General features: G+C 43.9%; 1 pseudogene; it reads right to left on the bottom strand.

The window, feature by feature from the left end:
* Positions 1-4,045: 4,045 nt before the first annotated feature.
* LOC148039887 (uncharacterized) lies at positions 4,046-4,972 on the bottom strand (annotated as a pseudogene).
* Between the last annotated feature and the right edge of the window lie 1,400 nt (positions 4,973-6,372).

The following is a 6,372-nucleotide window of genomic DNA, read 5'->3' on the forward strand; positions in this document are numbered from 1 at the left end:
CAAGCGCCTCACATTGCGGTTCTTATTGGATTCATTGCACTCAACGTTCATTTCCTATTCTTGTACATTTAGTACTATGCCATGGGATAGGTTGATGCACGTATACACCATAGTTGAGAATCGCAAGGCATGCAGTCTGTTATAGCTATATGCACCAAATCCTAGATTTCATAAGCACAATGAGAGAGCATCATCATTCAGCATGAAATACTCCTTGTAAAGATGATTTTGGGATATTCTATCATTGAGTTAGGAATCCCAAGATAAGTGGAAAAGGTGGAAAATTTGATTGAGGGTCATTTGGGACTCTCCCAATTGTTGTAAGATGGGTTGTTCTCTTTGCTCAACATCAAAAGGACAACTTTTTCTTGAGCAACTATCAATTTTGGGAAAATAGAATGGAGCTCAACTATTTTCTTTTGATGAGTGATAAGTGGCAAGTTTAAGGATCCTAATTCTAATTAAGGAACTATGCATACATATTGCAGAATGCATGGGCACTCTAGCTAGACTAGACATTGATCCTTTTCTAATAACATATCATAAACTCTAGCAAAATCCTCATCCTCTACATGTTGTATCTATCTCATCTAGCTCAAGATATTATGTTATAGGCATTGCTAAAACCTATGGTTTCCTACACTACAAGATATAGACCTCATACCAACGTTCAAAGCAACGAAATTGTTCATAAAAAAATTTGTCTCTCGTCGTTGCTAAAAACGTCGGTATTAGCGTCTCCATAAAACCGTCGCTATTCGCATCGCAATTACGTCCTGAAGAATCTGTAGCCTCCTCCCTCAGTCGGCGCCAATCGTCCGCATCTAATCACTTAGGTTTTGCAGCCCCACTTTTGAGTGCCTTGCGTGCATCCGATTGTCTGTGTAACATAAATGCACACATGCAATCCAGCATCGAGCCCATAGAAAATCTATCTACATGATGTTGGAATTGGAAACTCCTCATGCAAGGATGCTACTATGTAGTCCTTGCTCCCCTCCGGTATATTCTTCCAATGATCTAAGACGTTGTGTTGAAAAACTTGTTGGCACAACTCTCTCATGCGAGCGATCACCCTCCTCCCCTCATCATTCATGATGATGGCTCCTGACCTATCATCGACTAGATATGCATATCCCCTTGGGGTATGCCTAAGATGGATCCTCTCCTATCTGCGTCGACGCTCCTGGGCATATCCAGGAGACCCCTGTACATCCCCATGTACCGACCGGGGTAATATCTGTCGGAGTGGCACCCATAGGGGGTGCCACCTGCAGACGTCTTAGAAAAAGCCAGAGTAATCAGAGTAGACATCCCCAGAGGTGTGACAAATCCTGAAGGTGATGCAACTCTAGCTTAACGACGAGACAGACACTGCGTCCGTGTCTCCATAGCATCCACATGAGCCTGAGCCACACTCCCTGGAACCGCCATGAGAGAGAGGAGTCGCATCTATATCCTGTGCCGATCGCGGGCTCACTGCCACTATATCTCTGCAGCATCCCCCTGATCCTGAAGCGCTCCCTCCATCTGGCCCAAGTCTGGAGCATCGACCTCGTCTACTGAAGCATTAGATCACGCTGAACTAGATCTAGCAGAGCAGCCTAACGATGTCAGAGACAGCTCTTGGTCTACCATGACTTTGAATCTCGTGATCTGGTCTGGAGACATGTGCGTGAAGATATCATGCAACTCCTCATCGCTCATCCCTCGACTCATCCTGAAAATATCACCTGCACAGATAAAAAATGATGTTAGAATAATCAATTTAAATCATACAAAGCACAATAATATAAATCCTAAAAAAAAGATCTCACTTAAAATACATATCTTATGTACCCTTATAAGCGATTGGTCAACGAATTGAGTAAGTGGATGCTCCAAGTATGAAGTATCCTATGGTCCCATGTCAATCTCCTGACACAACTCCGCATACACTGAAAGGTCGATAGACATGTCACCACAAAAGGATGAGCCCATCTCGTTCTCAAAGAATTCTTGGACTCCTGTATTTCCATCATTGTTAGCCGATGCTGGCTCCAAGCTTTTGGTGGCCTCCACCCCTTGCAATATAAACCCCTCTATTTGCATATTGTCTTCATCTATGCTCGGAACATCGCTTTGATCATATACTCTCGTACTTCGGGGAGCTGAAGGTATAACATACCACCATCGAGGTTGTCGGGGGTTTGGATAGAAGATTACCTGTTCACAAACATGTACAAGGGAGTTTAAACTATAGTGACATGTACCATGTCGTAATACAATTAATAAACAAATGAGTCCATACACCTAATCACAATGGGCCAGCAACACAAAGGTGTCGCGCAAATCCGTCCATTTTTTTTCGCAATCTATTTCGAGAAATCGAGATGGACCTCGTCGAAATTTTTCTCCAGCTCCTTCAAGTACCACTTTGAACCACTGCACATCGAATAGTATCATGGAAAAGCTACGGTAATCCACTATAACAATACTTTTTCCAAAATACTCTATCTCATCTATAACCGTGTTTGGATCTGTTGCTCGTCGCCGGCTCTCTTGCTCGAACCTTGCCATGATACCACAGTCCATTGTGGAGCGTATTTTGTCAATACGCTCCACGCGAAAATGCCGTCTGCGTGACCACGCTGCACTATATATTTTGTACTGTACATTGAAACACTCAAATTTGATGTCGCATATAAAATATAGATATGAAAAATCCTAAATACCTCATCATCTTTGGACTACATCCCCTCGAGAATTCCCACTCCTCCATTGAGACCTCTGCTCCTTCGCAAGACGCTACGGTCAAAGCTCCATGCAACCATCGTGTTGACATGAACCACGGTATCTCCTCCATGTCCTCCGGATATCGAATCGGTTGATGACGCGTACTATGTCGGAATTCAGATCGCGCTTCCTCTCGATCTTGCCTAGCGATCTGGTACTTAGCGTGCCACGTCTCCATAGAGGCATGGTGCAACATACAAAAGCGATTCACCTTCTTCTCCATTATAGCATTCATTCTTTTTTCTACTCCATTTCCAACCACCACATCTCTAGTCAGTCTATCATCGTTCTTCAGTGACCATAGCATTTTGTTGTCTGGATCCACCGTTGGTAGCCATTGTGAAATATACACTAGCGCCTCAGACACCAACCAACCTTCAGCCATGCTACCTTCTGGCTGAGCTCATTATTGCACAAATCCTTTCAGGGTTTTCATGAAGCGCTCTAAGAAGAAAATCCATTGCGTATGGACAGGTCCAACAATCTCCACTTTATCTATAAGATGCACAAGAAGGTGGATTTGTATCGTGAGCATGCTGGTGGGTAGGTATTTCTAAAAGAGAGAGACCGTCTCCACTGCTCCCCGCCTCGTGGATTCAATAGAGGACGTCTTAATCTCCTTCTGTGATACCCATTGCACCAAAGTTGACAACCTGTAAATGACCCCGCGTATTTTTGGATGTCTCCACTGCTCCCCGCATTGTACCAAAGTTGACAACCTGTAAATAGCCCCGCGTATTTTTGAAGTAAGACATCTTGCGATCGCAATCGGTAGTACAAACTGCCACAAATGAGAAAGCATTATGAATAATGACTACACTCCAAATAGCAAAATGTGCACGCCAATTACAATCCATTTGTAGTACAAATGTGACATATCTTATGTCAGTCATGGGATTTTAGCCCTGATAATTGGTCGTCTTTAGAAAATGCAGACATGAGAGAACACATCATACCCATCGGAGTGCGAATAGACTTGACTACTTGCTTCACAATGCACTCTTCTTTAGTGGACAAAACCCAAGGAGCGTGAGATAGCTACATGTGACCATCAGCACTCGATTGCGGCCAAAGCGCCTCTTCAAATCCATTCGTGTCCCTATAGTGTCTCTCTTTCCTATGATGTGTTCCCATAGCAAGCTACCCACATTCTTGAAAATATGCATAGGATCCAACAAGTGGTTGACCTGTAAGTGGGTCCAATATGGCAACTCGTAGAAAATTGAGAACCACCGCATTCCATTTGGATATGACTCCACGTGGACCATTTTCAGCTCGTATCAACGGCGTTTATACATGTTGGAGGTTGTCCAAGAAAACCTTCCTTGAGTTCATGATCCTCTGGCAAGAAAGCGGCGTGCCCTTGATATAACATCTTCTTAATGGTTTGTGACCTTCGAGAGTCTAACTGTGGCCCGCACACTGGACATGCATTATAACCTGAGGTAGCCTGACCTATTCCAACACCACGACCCAGTGAATACAAGCTTGAATGAGATAAAATATAAATATTACCAATGATAATGGAGGCCTATTCACCTGAGCACTCTCCAAATCTTGAAAAGTCATGCATCGTCCACATGAGAATGGCTCGAATATTGGCAGACCGCCGACCATCGCGCTTGCTCATATCTTGCACGGTGACTCCCTCCTCCCACAAAATATTAAGCTCATCGACTAATGGACGAATATACACGTCCATATTTTTGACTTTGTAGTAGCCGGGGACGAGTAAGCTAAGGATGAGATGTCCTTTCTTCGTAGAAAGCCATGGAGGGATATTGTAGTTGACAAGGACTATAGGCCACACACTGTAAGAAGTTGAGTGCAGACCGAATGGGTTCACGCCATCCATTGCAAGACCGAGCCAAAGATTCCTTGGCTCTTGTGCAAAGCCTGGGAAGGTAGAGTCAATGTGGCTCCATGCACGTGAATCCACTGATTTTCGTTGAACTCTATCTGTGGACCTATTTTGGGCATGCCACGTTGTCAAGCTCGCCATGCTGGATGTACGAAACATGTGGTTTATGCGGGGGATAAGCGAAAAGTGTCTGAGAACTTTTTGAGGGATGGTTTGCCCTTGCAAGTCCTATCAATACCTGTGAGCACCACACTTTGGACATGTCTCCATAGTCTCGTATTCTCCTCAAAACAGTATGCAATCGTTGATAGATGTATGTATGTGGTTGTAGTCCATGCCAAGATTTCGTAAAATATGTCGTGCATCATCACGAGACTCAGACATGGTATTTGCAAGTGGTAATATATGATATTTCAATAACCTTTAAAAAATCATAAAACACCTTGAAAAAGCACAAATGTTTTTAATAACAGTGCCAAAAAAAAATCAACAAACTGTATGTACAAGTTACTGAACAACTCGGTCACACTCCCATCGCTCCATCCGTATTTTGCTTGCACACTTAAGAGTGCAAGCAGTGTCTTCAGGCAAGATACTCGACACCCATCATATAATGGTATGGATGCTTCCTCTCTAAGCCGATTAGAAGTCTTGACATCCATGGGAATCAATGCATCGATCATTGCCTCCATCTCAGGCTCCAAGATTATAGGTAGGTCTGGAAGGCTGCATGTCTCCTCTGGCATTGATGGTATAGATTGGCCTTGCAGGTGGTGAATTGGCTCATGCACTCCATCTATCACATGCCCACGAACTCTTCTAATTGGTCGCAAAGGGTGCACTCCTCCTTAGGACGAGATGTCACCTCCCTGGATAGAAAATTTTCCGACCAAACCTAATCTTATTGTATATGGTATTCAATTATCTTGCGAGTACAATGCATGATTGATATGAACTTTTCATACCGTTTGTTGAAAATCCGCAATCGCCTGATCAATGATATCAGATTGAAACTCGCCAAATCGTCATACCTGTTCTATAGACAATCGACGTTTTCAACTAATTGCCAACTTGCATTGAGAGCAAGGACATGGGACACGCTGATTAAGATACGCCTCGTGATCATGAACAACAGGACCTTCATCATTTTCCATTTTGTCTACGTTACGATAAACAATTTGTTTTTGTTATCATTCTTTTTTTTCCTTAAATTGTTATCCTCTCCTTTAATCTCTCTCTTTTTTTTTCTTTCTTAAACTGTTATCCTCTCCTTCCATCTCTCTCTCTTTTTCTACGTTATGACTATGACCATGACCATGACTATGACCACGACCATGACTACGACCACGACCACAACCATGACCATGACCATGACAACCACGACCACGACCACGACCACGACTACGACTAGGACCATGACCATGACCACGATCACGACCACGACTACGACGACTATGGCCACGACCACGACCACGACCATGACTATGACTATGACTACGACCACGACCATGACCATGACCATGACCATGACCATGACCATGACCATGACCATGACCATGACCATGACCATGACCATGACCACGACCACGACCACGACCACCATGACCACGACCACCACGACTACGACTACGATTACGACTATGACTACGACCATGACCACGGCCATGACTACGACTACGACTACGACGACCACGACCACGACTATGACCAGGACTATGAATAGGACCACGACGACA

The sequence above is a fragment of the Lygodium microphyllum genome, chromosome 2 (assembly GCF_053477565.2).
Source record: "Lygodium microphyllum isolate KBCC chromosome 2, Lygodium_microphyllum_v1.1.10, whole genome shotgun sequence".
Lineage (NCBI taxonomy): Eukaryota > Viridiplantae > Streptophyta > Polypodiopsida > Schizaeales > Lygodiaceae > Lygodium > Lygodium microphyllum.